The 15,645-nt window shown below is 44.0% G+C and overlaps 1 protein-coding gene and 1 non-coding gene across 2 annotated transcripts in view; both read left to right on the forward strand.

Moving 5' to 3' along the window:
* LOC144687635 (synergin gamma-like) overlaps nt 1-15,645 on the forward strand; it is a 450,053-nt gene that overhangs the window by 296,221 nt on the left and 138,187 nt on the right. The gene's annotated exons all lie outside the window — the stretch shown is intronic.
* LOC144688180 (U6 spliceosomal RNA) lies at nt 486-592 on the forward strand. Its single transcript, XR_013578373.1, has one exon. It is a non-coding gene; the product is annotated as a U6 spliceosomal RNA (small nuclear RNA).

Genomic DNA, 15,645 nt, shown 5'->3' on the forward strand with positions numbered 1-15,645 from the left:
GCCTCCAACCTAGACGATCACTCCCGCTCCCCGTCATTCACCTTGGTTAAAAGCAGCAGGAGGCCCCGCACACCGGGCCTGGCTTAGCAACAGGCCCCGCCTCGACCCCCAGCCCAGCAATAGGCCCCGCCCTCCGGGTCGACCTCAGTAACACCCCGGCCGCTAGGCCTCGCCCACCGGGTCTGGCCCAGCAAACGGCCCCGCCCACCGAGCCAAGCCGCGCGCGAGCTGAAGCACCGCCCACCCGTCTGATCTACATTTATCCACCATAATCCTCTGCGGTAAAAAAATACTTTGAATAGTTACCTGAAAGAATCAACATAATAAAAGTAGAGATTTATCGGTTTAGATTGTGTGCACTTTGTGACTAAAGTGATGCTAACACTTCCGTTTAAAATGCAACAAAAAAAAAATCGCCACCACCATCATGTAAAAGTGCTTAGACTAATGAAGCTTTATAAAACACTGGGTCGTATCCAAATATTGTGCTCGCTTCGGCAGCACATATACTAAAATTGGAACGATACAGAGAAGATTAGCATGGCCCCTGCGCAAGGATGACACGCAAATTCGTGAAGCGTTCCATATTTTACACTTTTTCTGCAAAATTTGCACGTTAGCTGCTGTTTCACATTGATTTCCCAATACTAATTATCTTGCAATGACGAGCTCTTACTTTACCCTCCCCCTCCTCAATTTAGTTCATCCTTATTCTCCATGTGCAACAAATCTGTCAGTTTGTTTTAACAAGTGGCAGATACTCTTTGCAATTGATCGCATGAAGTCAACAACAGCTTGTATTTCTAAAGTCGCTTAACAAGTAAAATTCCAAAAGCATTAACCAACAAAATTTGATACAGAGCAATGGGATGTTAGGACCTGTGCCCAAAAGTAAAAGATGTTGGGATTTAAGGAGTGTCTTAAAGGTGGATGAGTGTAGTAATTATGGGTTTATTTAGTGTGCAATGTAACTTTAAGAATAATACTTGTTCAGGAAGACCACATGATCTGTAGTAATCAATAGAAGAGTAGCGTGGGCTACCTCAGCTGTCTAGTGTAGAGACAGAGTTGAAAGGACACATGTAGTTGCTGCTGAGTATATTGTAAATAAACTTAATGTTCCCACCCAATGAAATCTAGTGTAGAAGAGCCTGAAACAACAAATTCAGACATTTATCATTGTTTAATCTGAAAGTTGAGAAGACGGAACCAAACACCTCCCTCTCCCTCCCAGAACCATGATAGGGTCTCCATTGTCCTCACTTATCACCCCACCAGCCTCCGCATTCAAAGGATCATCCTCCGCCATTTCCGCCAACTCCAGCATGATGCCACCACCAAACACATCTTTCCTTCACCCCTCCTGGCAGCATTCCACAGGGATCGTTCCCTCCGGGACACCCTGGTCCACTCCTCCATCACCTCCTACACCTCAACCCCCTCCTACGGCACCTTCCCATGCAACTGCAGAAGATGCAACACCTGCCCCTTTACTTAACCCCTCCTCACCATCCAAGGGCCTAAACACTCCTTTCAAGTGAAGCAGCATTTCACTTGCACTTCCCTCAATTTAGTCTACTGCATTCGCTGTTCCCAATGCAGTCTCCTCTACATTGGAGAGACCAAACGCAGACTGGATGACCGCTTTGCGGAACGCCTTCGGTCTGTCCGCAAGCATGACCCAGACCTCCCTGTCGCTTGCCATTTCAACACACCACCCTGCTCTCATGCCCACATGTCCGTCCTTGGCCTGCTGCAATGTTCCAGTGAAGCTCAACACAAACTGGAGGAACAGCACCTCATCTTCCGACTAGGCACTTTGCAGCCTTTCAACAATTTCAGGTCATGAACTCTCTCCTCCATCCCCACCCCTTTCTGATCCCCTTTTTCCAATAATTTGTCATTTTTTTACACTATTTTTTTTTTCTTTTCCCTCCTACTTTAAAATTTATTTCGATCTATTGTTTCATCTCCACCTTTTAGCCCATTACAATCCCTTGCCCCCACCCCACTCGCACTAGGGCCATCTGCCACTAGCTTGCTTTCCTTAATGTCCCCATTAGCACATCCTTTAGATAATATCACCACCATCAACACCCCTTTGTCCTTTTGTCGATGACATCTTTGGCAATCTCTTCTTGGCCTCCACCTATCACTGGCCCCCTATCGAGCTCTCCTGTCCCACCCACTTCTACCATCTTATATTTTATCTCATTTCTATATGTCTTAGTTCTGATGAAGGGTCATTCAGACTCGAAATGTCAACTGTATCCCTCTCCGCAGATGCTGTCAGACCTGCTGAGTTTTTCCAAACTGAAGAATGAGTTGGCAGAGAAGACACAACAATGTTCAATTTTCCAGGAGGCAGTAAACAAATACAAAAAAGAGATGGAAGAGCTAAAGAATCAGCTAAATGAAGCCAAAGAGGCTTTGGAAGCAAAAGTTGCAGAATTTTCCAAGAAGCAGACAGATAATGAAATTTTGGGAGACTCAGCTGCTGAGCTCAGACAAGTTGAGCTTGCATCTGAGAGAAGTCTGGTCAAAAGTAAGTCAAAAAGAAGGCTGAGATTAAAGTCTGCGCTAGAAAGAAAAGTGCACATTCCAAGCGAGGGAGGTAATCTATTTGGTTCACCGGGTAGATTCACAGGAGAAAGTGAGAGCCATAAGAGAGGCGCCTGCACCAAAGAACACCTCAGAGCTCAAATCATTCCTAGGAATGATCAACTATTATGGGCAGTTCTTACACAATTTGCCTACAGTGCTGTCCCCCCTGCATTCTCTATTCAAAAAGAACCAATGTTGGTCTTGGGAGGCACCCCAGAAAGAAGCTTTCATAAAAGTGAAACAATTGTTACACTTGTCCAGTCTATTAGCACATTATGACCAGACAAAAGAATTGGTGCTGACATGTGATGCATCTCCCTATGGAGTGAGAGCAGTGCTCTCTCATCGGATGGACAATGACACGGAATGACCAATAGCTTATGTATCAAGAATGCTCACCACAACAGAAACGGGTTACTCACAGATAGAAAAAGAAGGCCTGTCCATCATCTTTGGTGCCAAGAAATTTCACCAGTACATACATGGCCACCATGTTACAATTGTTTCAGACCACAAACTATTGCTAGGGTTGTTTAGTGGGGACAAGGCTTTGTGACCCATGGCCTCAGCAAGAATACAACAATGGGCTTTAACTCTGGCAGCAAACGAATTAATACACTTTTGTACATAGGCCTCGCAATCAAATCGCAAACACTGAAAACTTAGTCATTTGCCTTTACAAGAAAATGATGAGCACATCCCAGTTCCACAGGAACTTGTTTTACTGTTAAATTTCTTGGATTCCTTGCTGGTTTGTGCTCGACAGATCAGAGACTGGACAAGTCGGGACCCAGTCCTCTCTCAAGTATGAGAACAAGTGCTACATGGTTGGTCACAGGAGTCCGTATCGGACAAAATGAAACCGTATTTCAATAGAAGACATGAAACAACCAGCCAGAATGGTATCTTATTGTGGGGAGCACGAGTGACAGTTCCTCCAAAGGGAAGGGAGCCACTTTTAATTGAATTACACAGTGCCCATCCAGGAATTTCCCAAATAAAGACCATAGCACACAGCTATCTATGGTGGCCTGGGATGGATGGCAAAATAGAGAGTTTAGTAAAGCACTGTGTGCTATGACAGCAACTGCAGAAGTTGCCAGTGACAGCTCCATTACACACATGGGGGTGGCCAGGTAGACCCTGAGTGCGGTTACACATTGACTACGTTGGACCTTTCCTGGGAACAATGTTTCTGCTCATTGTCAATACCCATTCAAAATAGTTGGACGTATATGAGGTGAAGTCACCAACATCCGCCGCTACAATTGAGAAACTTCAGAGTTTTGCCATTCACCGACTACCAGAAGTAATTGTTTCCATTAATGGTGCGGCATTTACGAGTGCTGATTTTCAATGGTCTATCAGCCTCAACGGTATCACTCATGTGAAAACTGCACCATACCACTCTTCCACAAATGGAATGGCTGAAAGGGCAGTTCAAACGTTCAAGGCAGGCATGAGAAAGCTAACTGGTGATTCCTTGGCAACCAAGCTAGCACGCTTTCTTTTTCATTACAGGACTACACCTCACACAACAACAGGTGCCACACCTGCAGAGTTATTGTTGGAACACTGTCTCAGGATGAGATTGAGCTTAATAATGTCGAATTTAGAGGGGCAGGTGGAAAGGAGTCAGGGAAGCCAGAAATCTAGACATGACTGGCACAGTTGTGAGAGCCAGTATACGTGAAAAACTTTGGGGAAGGACCAAAGTGGTTACCGGTTGAAATCAGTGACTGGACCTATGTCTTACCAGGTGGAGGTGGAAGGCCGGATCACCCGTAAACATGTGGACTATTTAAGGAAGAAAGTGACAAATCATCAAGATTTGGTTCCACCATGTCTGATGTTCCTGTAAGAGTTGAGGATACAGAACTGCAAGTGCCCACAGAAGTACCTGATGTTCAGGCAACTCCAGAAAAGGGGGTTCCTGACAAAGAATCTGAAGCTGTGGAGCTGCGACATTCCACACGGACCAGGAAACCGCCTGAAAGACTGAACTTGTAAATTCCTTACCCAGAATAAATATTATGTTGTCTTGAAAAATATGCACTTGTAAATATAATATGTATAGCTGAGTTAAAGGGGGAGGAATGTAGTAATTATGGGTTTAGTTAGTGTGTAATGTACCTTTAAGAATAATACGTGTTAAGGAAGATCACATGATCTGTAGTAATCAATAGGAGAATAGCACAGGCTACCTCAGCAGTCAGTGTAGAGATAGAGTTGGAGTTGAAAGCACACGTGTAGTTGCTGCTGAGTATATTGTAAATAAACTTTATGTTGCCATCTAAGGAGTGTCTGCAGATCAACTCTATCACTAACAGTATAACTCAGCCACCCTACAACAGTGAGGTCAAGAGAATGGAGCAGTTTAGAGGGATATTCCGAAACTTAGACTCTCGGCTGCTGAAAACACAGCTGCTAATGGGGATTTATGAAAATCGAGGATGCCCCGTATTGGGGAAGATGTACTTTATACTATGTAACTAATATTGGAGGCTCACTGGTTTATATACACTCAGTAGCTCAAAGCATATACATCAACTCGTATATTAATCCACACCAGCTCAGCCAAATATTCCACCTCCCATATACGTTGAAGGAGAGACTCTGGAATATGTTGAGCACTTTCCATAGCGTGGCAGGTAACACCCCCAACAGACCAGCATTGACGAGGAGATCCAATACCAGATTAGCTCAGCCTTCTACAAGCTATGGCAGTGAGTGTTTGACAATTAAGAGCTCCGCAGTTCAACAAAAATCCTACTGTATAGAACAGCTAGCCATCACCACACTCCCGTAATGCACTCAGACCTGGGCTGTGTATCAGTGACACATTAGAGCACTAAAGAAATTCCATCAGCAATGCCTCTGCTGCATCCTCAAGATTCAGTGGGAGGACCGTCAATCAAACTCTAGGTGTCCTTCTTGAAGCCGGCTTCAGAAGCATTCAAGCAAAGCTCCTGCAAAATCTATTTCAATGGACTGGACACTGTGTCCAGATTGTCGAAAAGCACCTCCCCTGTCAGGTCCTGTTTTCTCAACTCTCAAATGGTCAACATTCCAGTGGAGGACATAGAAAACACTTCAAAGATGCTGTGAAGCTCCCATTGAAGGATGGCAGCATTGACATTAATGTCAGGGAGGAGTTTGCTACCAATGGTTCTAAATGACAACAACTTGTCCATTAAGCTGCATCATGCTTTGATTCCAAATGCCTTATTGATGAGGCAGAGGGGTGGCAGAGAAGGAAACAAATCCTGCACTCCGGATCTCACTGCCTCCGTGTTCCCAAAGATCTGTGGGTTGAGAATCGGTCTGTTCAGTCACATGAAGGTGCATGGCAGAAACTCATGACCCACATCAGAATTGAGGGACAGCTGACAACAATGATCAACAATGTATTACCAGTCTTGCCCAATGGGGGGCAGCAAATCCCAAGATATCACAACATTATTGCACCAATTCAATAGAGACTGTAGAGTTAGCCTCATGTAACCCTAGAGGACATAGGCTGCTCTCTCTTTAGAGGGAGATGACTGGTGGTGAGCTTAACCTAAGGGTCATCACACCTGAGGTGAGGGGTGAGGCCTTCATGGATGATCTCAGCTGGTAGAGGAATGGAACACATGTTGGCATCATTCTGCTTCACATACCAGCCGTCCAGCCAACTGAGCTAACTGACCGCCCCCCCCACCTCCCCACCACCAACTACCCCCCCACTGAAGTCAATATGAAAGTAAAGGGAAGATAATGGCCTGGATTTTGCAGTCAGCAGCAAAGGGTCAGCGCTCACCACTGAGCTCGTAAAATGTTGCCAAAAAGTGTCTGGAGTAAAGATTTCCACTATTCTGACATGACGTTAAATTTGATGCCATTTATAGGGCATGTGTGGCATCCAGCAATAGGGCAAGCAGCAAGCAGGCTAATCAACCAACCAGATCAAAGAATTCCTCACAAAGCGCAAAACAAGAAGCGAAAAGCAGCTACAATAATTCACATTTTAATCATTGTAGGAAAAGTGGATTTAAGATTGGGACATGTATTGGATTCAGGGAGAAACTGAAATATCATAAACAAACCTTATGACTTTTTAAATCATAAAAAGAAATGTAAGAAGATAAGAAACAGGAGCAGGAGTAGACCATATGGCCCATTGAGCCTGCTCTGCCATTCAATATGATCAGGGTTGACCTTTTGCCTCAACTCCACTTTCCCCCCGTATCCCTTGATTCTCTGACAGACCAAAAGTCTGTCTATCTCAGCCATAAACATATCCAACAATGAAGCATCCATAACGCTCGGGGTTGAGAATTCCAAAGATTAACAATGCTCTGAGTGAAGAAGTTTCTCCTCATCTCAGTCCTAAATAATTGGTCCCATATCCTCAGTCTTTGCCCCCTTGTTCTAGATTACCCAGCCAGGGGTAATAACCTCAGTGTCTATCCTGTCAAACCTCTTCAGAATCTTGTATGTCTCAATGAGATAGCCCTTTCATCCCAGGAACCAACCTAGTGAACATTTGCTGTATCCCCTCCAAGGCAAGTATATCCTTCCTTAAATATGGAGACCAAAACTGCACACACTACTCCAAGTATGGTTCCACCAAAGTCCTATACAATTGTAGCAAAATTCCCTTATTCTTCTATTCCAATCCCCTTGCAAGGGTCCAACATGCCATCTGCCTGCCTAATTGCTTTTTGTACCTGCATGCTAATTTTCTACGTTCCTTCTATGAGTACATCCAAGTCTTTCTGAACATCAATACTTACAAGTTTCCCACCTTTTAAATAATATTCTGCTTTTCTATCCTTTCTACTAAAGTGAATAACCTCACACTTCCCCACATTATACGCCATCTACTACCTTGTTGCTCATTCAATTAACCTGCCTATATCTCTTTGCAGCCTCTTTGTGTCCTCCTCACAGCTTACGTTCCCACCTAGCTTTCTATCATCGGCAAACATAGATATTTCACTCTGTGCACTTTGTCAAATTTTCAGAGGTAATAGGGAGTACTTTTAATTCCTGATGATGACGTAAAAAGGGTGACATTGGATTAACCATTCGTTGTACACCAAAACTGATGTACCTTTGAGATGGGGTGTATATGGAACACTAATCCGATACCCTGGCGTGAGGAGAAGGCGTGAGGGAGGATGCGTGGGCCCAGCTATGCCTGTCTCTTTATGGGGTATGTGGAACATTCCTTGTTCCAGTCCTACTCCGGCTCCCTCCCACAACTCTTTCTCCGGTACATCGATGATTACTTCGGTGCTGCTTCATGCTCTCGTCGGGACCTGGAAAAATTTATTAATTTTGCTTCCAATCTCCACCCCTCCATCATTTTCACATGGTCCATCTCTGACACTTCTCTTCCCTTCCTTGACCTCTCTGTCTCAATTTCTGATGATAGACTGTCCACCAATATCTATTACAAGCCTACCGACTCCCACAGCTACCTCGACTACAGCTCCTCACACTCCGCTTCCTGTAAAGACTCCATCCCATTCTCTCAGTTCCTTCGCCTCCGTCGCATCTGTTCTGATGACGCTACCTTCAAAAACAGCTCCTCTGACATGTCCTCCTTCTTCCTTAACCGAGGTTTTCCATCCACGGTCGTTGACAGGGCCCTCAACCGTGTCCGGCCCATATCCCGCGCATCCGCCCTCACGCCTTCTCCTCCTTCCCAGAAACATGATAGGGTCCCCCTTGTCCTCACTTATCACCCCACCAGCCTCCGCATTCAAAGGATCATCCTCCGCCATTTCCGCCAACTCCAGCATGATGCCACCACCAAACACATCTTCCCTTCACCCCACCTGACGGCATTCCGTAGGGATCGTTCCCTTCGGGACACCCTGGTCCACTCCTCCATCACCCCCTACTCCTCAACCCCCACCTATGGCACCTCCCCATGCCCACGCAGAAGATGCAACACCTGCCCCTTCACTTCCTCTCTCCTCACCGTCCAAGGGCCCAAACACTCCTTTCAAGTGAAGCAGCATTTCACTTGCATTTCCCCTAACTTAGTCTACTGCATTCGTTGCTCCCAATGTGGTCTCCTCTACATTGGAGAGACCAAACGCAAACTGGGCGACCGTTTTGCAGAACACCTGCGGTCTGTCCGCAAGAAAGACCCAAACCTCCCTGTCGCTTGCCATTTTCTCCACCCTGTTCTCTTGCCCACATGTCTGTCCTTGGCTTGCTGCATTGTTCCAGTGAAGCCCAACTCAAACTGGAGGAACAGCACCTCATCTTCCGACTAGGCACTTTACAGCCTTCCGGGCTGAATATTGAATTCAACAACTTTAGATCTTAAACTCCCCCTCCCCCCATCCCCAATCCCCACCCCGTTTCTTCCCCCCCTTTTTTTTTCAATAATTTATATAGATTCTTCTTTCCCCACCTATTTCCATTATTTTTAAATCTAAAACTAAAACCTTGTTAGTTCCACCCCACCCCCACTAGAGCTGTACTTTGAGTGTCCTGTCTTCCATTCTTAATTAGCACTTTTCTTAGACAAATATCACCACCTTCAACACCTCTTTGATCCTTTTGTCTGTGACATCTTTTGATTATCTGTTCCTATCACGGCTTGCTTATCTCCACAATCACCACACCCTCAACTTCTCTCTTCCCCCCCGCCCCCCCACCTTAAACCAGCTTATATTTCTCCTTTCTCCTAACTATGCTTCAGTTCTGCCGAAGGGCCGTGAAGGCTCGAAATGTTAACTGATTTCTTCTCCACCGATGCTGCCAGACCTGCTGAGTTTTTCCAGGTAATTCTGTTTTTGTTTTGGATTTCCAGCATCCGCAGTAGCTTTTAGCTTTTTGTTTTTATCCCTTAAAGCTTATGTTACCATCTTAATAATTAATAAATAGGGATGACAAACCAAACTAGATTAATTTATTCACATAAAGCAAAAATCTTTCATTGATTGATCTTGCATTGATATCGTACTTTCTCACTCCCTCAGGACATTCCAAAGTACTTCACAGCCAATGAAGTACTTATGAAGCATAGGTTAATATTTTCCCCCTGTTGGGGGGAAAGTGTGGGAGCGGGCGTGTGAGGGCGGACTTCCGATCGGCGCCTCCAGTTGCAGGTGCGCTGCCATTTTATGATGTCCGCCAGAAAGCGCTATGTGCTCCTTGTGCGGGCGGAGGGGGCGGATTCCCTCAGGCGGGAGTGCGCTCTTTCGCGTATGTGCATGAAAGAGCACACAGATCTCCCGGAGGCTAAGTGCTGCCTCAGGGAGATCGTTTCCGATGTAAAAGTTGAATTTCAGGTAATTAAAAAAATTCCCTGCCATGTCCCCTCATGTGACACTGTCACATGAGTTGGGAAATGTCCATAACTGTTATTGAAACATTTGTCAAAATTTTTAAAACCCCCATGAAACCTCATCCCGCCCGTGGGTGAGGTTTCATGCTTTTTCTGAGGCCTGGGCTCCCGGCCTGCCCACCAACCTTAAGGTTGGACGGGCAGGTCCATCAATCAGGTTAATGAGTTTTTTGAATGGCCCCCTTAATAGGCCAAACTGGAATGTAAATGACGTGGGGTGACGTCGGGACGCACGCCTGGCGTATCCCTGCGTCATTTTATGCGTTGATGTGTGGGCCCCACCCCCGCTCACCGACCGGAAAAACCTGCCCTTAATCACTGTTGTAATGCAGGAAACACAGAAGCTCATTTCCACACAGCAAGCTCCCACAATCTGCAATAATGATAACGCCCAGATAGTCTGTTATAATCTGGGAGCAGGCGCGATTGGCCATATGGTCTACCCCGGCTCCTGATTCTTATCTTCTTATGACTTTTTAAATCATAAAAAGAAATGTAAGATTTGTTTATGATGTTTCAGTTTCTCCCTGAATCCAATGCATGTCCCAATCTTAAATTCACTTTTTGTACAATGATTACAATGATAGAAGCTACTTTTTACTTCTTGCCTTGCTCATGTAAGAATTCTTTGATCTGATTGGCTGATTGGCCTGCCTGCTGCTTGCCCTATTGCTGGATGCCATCCATCCCTTATAAATGGCGTCAAATCTAAAGTGATGTCAGAATAGAGAAAATCTACACTCTAGACCTAATGTTCTAATTAGGACCATAAGGTATGAATTTCATGTCATTTATTAATGTATTTATTCAGTAACAATGCTGAGTTATTGAGCAGTTATTGCTAAACTTGTATTAAACCTTGGTTAGACCACACATGGAATACTGTGCATAGTTCTGTCCCCCCCCCCCCGTATTATAAAAAGTATAAAGGGGCACTGGAGAAGGCGCATAAGAGTCAGAAGGATTATGACATATACTTATCAGGAAGGGCTGAAAGACTGGGGCTCTTTTCTCTAGAAAAGAGAAGGCAGAGGAGTGACTGATAGAAGTGTTTAACATTAGGGATTTGTAACAATAGGGAATTGATTGGGTAGACATGGGGAACCAAAACTATGAGCCATAAATATATGATTACTACCAATATTACCAATAGTAAATTCAAGATAAAACTTCTTTAGCCAAAGGCTGGTGAGAACATGGAACTCACTACAACAAGGAATAGTTGAGGTGAATACCATAGAGGCATTTAAGGGGAAGCTAGGTAAGCACATGAGGGTAAAGGAATAGAAGGTTATGTTGATTGGGTTAGAAGTAGGGGGAAGGGGAGGCTCCTGTGTAGCACAAACACTGGCACAGGTCATTTGGGTCAAATGGCCTGTTGTGTGCTGTTATTAAATTTCTAAGTAATTCTATGTAAACAGACAAAACAATGACCAGACCAAGGATATTTAATTAACTGAGAAATTTGATCCACTGGGACTCAGAGCAGCCTTCAGTGAGTATATAGGGAGCATAGCTGCAAGGAACTCAATTTAACCAATGCTAGGCATTATAACACTAGGCAGGGTTGACCTGATTCATCTGTTTTTGTAATGAATAAAACAAAAATATTCTATTTGTAATACTATAGAGTACATGCTACATTTCAGATTAGACCAATTGTACAGAGGCCCATGCTGAGACAGGTCTGCATTTCTGTGGGGTTGCTGGTTGTGAGGGACAGGGCTGTTGCTTGTCGGTGAAGCATCGCTGAATTATTCTATGGCACACAGAGTTAGCCGGGTTAATTGGTAAGTATGCCAAACCATGTGTAAGTATATCAGCCTGTCCTCCAAACATTGCAGCTCAGAGGCATGCTTCAAAGTGTCAAAACTATTTCTGATAAAAGAGGGGCTATCATTCGAGGCTGGTTTTTCCTGCAGTCTGGAGCTGGAAACTCTTTCGAGTTACCAACAGTCACAGATTGCAACTTCTTTCGAGTACAATCACAGTTCTTGGTTTTCCGGGAGTGGGACATGAACCCACAACCCTCTGATTCAAAGGCGAGGGTGCTATGGAGCTGGAAGGTTTAAAATGCCTAGGGCTTGATTTTAACTCAGTGGCTGGGTTTTGAATGGGTTAAGATGGGGTCCCCAAAGGTTTAATTCTTGTACCGGCGAAAGACGAAAGTAGAGCAAAAGCACTTGCCAAGAATGTTTACATTAATCAAGAACAAACTAAATGCAATTAAGTTAAATTAATGACAGGTGTCTGAGATACAGCCATTAGACCTTCTGGCCTTAAAAGGCCAGGTTCAGTGAACCCACAACAGCAGAATAATGCATTGTGGCTTAAATGGCAGCAAGCTCCAGTTCTATAAGAACGAGCAATGGAGGTGTAAATGAATTGCAGAGGTTTGGCCACCTTTTGTATACCCTGTGCAACTTTCCTTCCCAATTACTTCAAATGAAAGGAAAATGGCAGGGGAACAGGGAGTGCTCAATGGGCAGTTAATGCACTACACTTCCCACCAAAGGTGAAAGGCCAGCCCAGCATTCTATTTGACTTGATTTGAGCGATGACATGGAAAATCTGCCAAATAATTAAGACTGCGAGAAGGAAAAGATTTATGATTTCAGTCTATTCTCCACTTCACTGTTTGGAGATTAAGAGGTCAGGGTGAACCCTGAGATAATACCTCGGAGTAGGTGAGAAGTGGGTGCAGAAGGACTGGATAAAGCAGAATAGTAGCCCAGGAGCAGCGAGCAATAAGGGACAGTAATTACAGTCAAAACACACACTCAGGTAGACATGAGCACAGGGTGACCCAGAGTACCAGAAGTACATTGCATGAGGTGAATCCATGGCGCCAAGGCCAGTTACTGCTCGAGAGGCACTGGAGCACGAGGCTGTTTTGTGCAGTTAATGTATTAATGTTTAATAGACATTGAGCAATCTGTAACTAATTAGATACAATCACATTGTGCACTGTAGTAATGTATAGTTTATGACAAGTATTTAGATGTTTAACCTGTTGTAGGGTGGCTGAGTTGTACTATTAGTGATAGAGTTGATCTGCAGACACTTCTTGGGTGGAAACATAAAGTTTATTTACAATATACTCAGCAGCAATTACACGTGTGCTTTCAACTCCAACTCTATCTCTACACTGGCTGCTGAGGTAGCCCACGCTACTCTCCTTTTGGTTATGACAGATCATGTGATCTTCCTTAACAAGTATTATTCTTGAAGGTACATTATACACTAAATAAAACCCTAATTACAAGACCTGTCTTGTACAACTTGTAGCAACTTTCATGTCTGCAGCAGAAAAACTTGCTTTGCCCACTGTGCTTCAGTGTGTGTATATAATCACGAATAGGTCAGGTACCTCCCATAAATAGAAACAGAAAATGCTGGAAATACTCAGTAGAACTGGCAGATGAAGAGAAACAGAGTTAACATTTCTGGTCTGTGACCTTTCTTCAGAACTGGGATAAGTTTGTATGTAATAGGCCTTGAACAAGGGGAAGGAGGGAGGGAGGGAGGGTGGTGAAAATGTGATAATGACCGGATAATCTGTTTTAGTGATGTTAGTTAAGGGATAAATGTTGTCCAGGGTCCTGAGGACAACTCTCCTATTCTTCTTTCAATAGCGCTGTGGGATCTTCTACATTGAGTGTGCAGACAGAGCTCGGTTTAATGTCTTATCCAAAGGATAGAACATGGGGTAATTTTCAACATTGTCAATGAGCTGGTATGCAGGCAGAGCTGATCTCCCACCCCATTTTCACTCCATGGATTTCAGGCTTCTTATCTTTATGGCCCTCCATAGATAATTGGATTTTTAGTGATAAGATAATGTTGGAATACTCAGCAAGTCAGCCCGCAGTATCTGCGGAGAGAGGAACAGAGTTGACATTTAAGATTTATGACTTTTCAACTGAACTGGAAAAAATACAAGTGATTTTGAGGAAGTGAAAGGGGAAAGGGGGTTGGGAAAAAGAACAGAAGAGAAAGTCTGTGATAGGGCTGAGGGCAGGAAAGGTTAAATAACAAAAGGTTTCAATGTATCTTCCATTTTTGAATCCTACGATAAAGTGATGATTTACCCACTTTAATTAACCCACTTGTAGTAATTATGGTTTTATTTAGCGTGTAATGTACCTTTAAGAATAATACTTGTTAGGCAAGATCACATGATCTGTAGTAACCAGTAGGAGAGTAGCGCAAGCTACGTCAGCAGTCAGTGTAGAGATAGAGTTGGAGTTGAAAGCACATGTGTAGTTGCTGCTGAGTATGTTGTAAATAAACTTTATATTTCCACCCAAGAAATGTCTGCAGATTAACTCTATCACTAATAGTATAACTTGGCCACCCTACAACACCACTATAAAGTGGTGATTTATCCACTTCATTTACCCTGTGATAGAGTGATGATTTATCCACTTTATTTACCCTGTGATAGAGTGATGATTTATCCGCTTTATTTACCCTGTGATAGAGTGATGATTTATCCACTTATTCTGCAAAAAGAGGCACAATTTTGTAAAAAGATTTCACTTTAAGGAGATTAATTTCTTGCCAAGTTGAACAAGTGACTGGATGGCTTAGACTGCAGTTATACTAGGTTACCAGGCTCACTGTTGGCAATTTTGTTTAGACTGCCTTTGCTGGATTTGCATGCTTGCAAGCAAGTGCTGAGCTGTATTTACTGCCTTGGCATTTTGAATGGAAAAATTTCAGCACCAAAGATATTCTGCTTAAATTTGTAAAGGATGAAAGAGATCCAATGAATTTGAAACCTGAGTGGATTTACGCTGCATGTGATGTCAAGCCCTTGGGGGTTTTGTGTGTAGGGCTGGTGATATCCATAAAGGTCTCTCACATTGTGGCATTGCGGAGTCAGATTAATACTAGGACCAGCAGTTGCACAATTTCTTATACATTTACTGCCAAGCGGAAAGTACTTGATTGTGACATGAAAGTGGCAGTATAACTGCATGCTGCCTGATGTTAGGAGCTAAGTGTGCAGTAAGCAATGTAGAAGGATGTTAGACAGCAATGGGGTCTTATCACTGCCCCCCTCACCAGCACTCATTCCTCTGCCACACAATCGATTTCAGCAAGAAGCTTCTTCCAACTGTGGTTACTTCAAAGAAAATTTCCCACAGTTGAGCTGTTCGAGCTGAGCATGGCTGTCATGAGAGGTTTGCAGTAAAGCTCCATTGTCCCTTTAAATTGCTGAGAAATCACAAGTGTGGCCCGCTGCCTGGTTTTAGTCACACGCACTAATTGAAGTAGAAAACGCCTTACACAGTCACAGAACACAGGTAGATGTACCTCATACTTATATTTACTTAACAGACATCTACAAGCATTCAGGTTCAAGACTGAACAGGCGGAAACGTCACTGAAAAGAATGCTGGAACCAGGGGTGACCGTGAGTGTGATGTGCCAGTGGATGTGTGACACTGAGTTGTCTGTGCTTAGGAGATTGTGTAACAGGACATTTGTTAGAATGGCGGTAACTTTACCAGCTGCTGCATGTTAGGAGCTCAGACTCCCAGTGATCATCCATCAGGTCTTCCTTTTATCTGCATTTCTCACTCATCTCTTATCCTGAAAATCACAAGCGGCACAGGACCCTAAAGTTCAGATGTTCAGAAGATCCCTGACAGCAGCGTCATTTCGTAAAGTAACCACTT

Source organism: Cetorhinus maximus, chromosome 12 (assembly GCF_964194155.1).
Source record: "Cetorhinus maximus chromosome 12, sCetMax3.hap1.1, whole genome shotgun sequence".
NCBI lineage: Eukaryota > Metazoa > Chordata > Chondrichthyes > Lamniformes > Cetorhinidae > Cetorhinus > Cetorhinus maximus.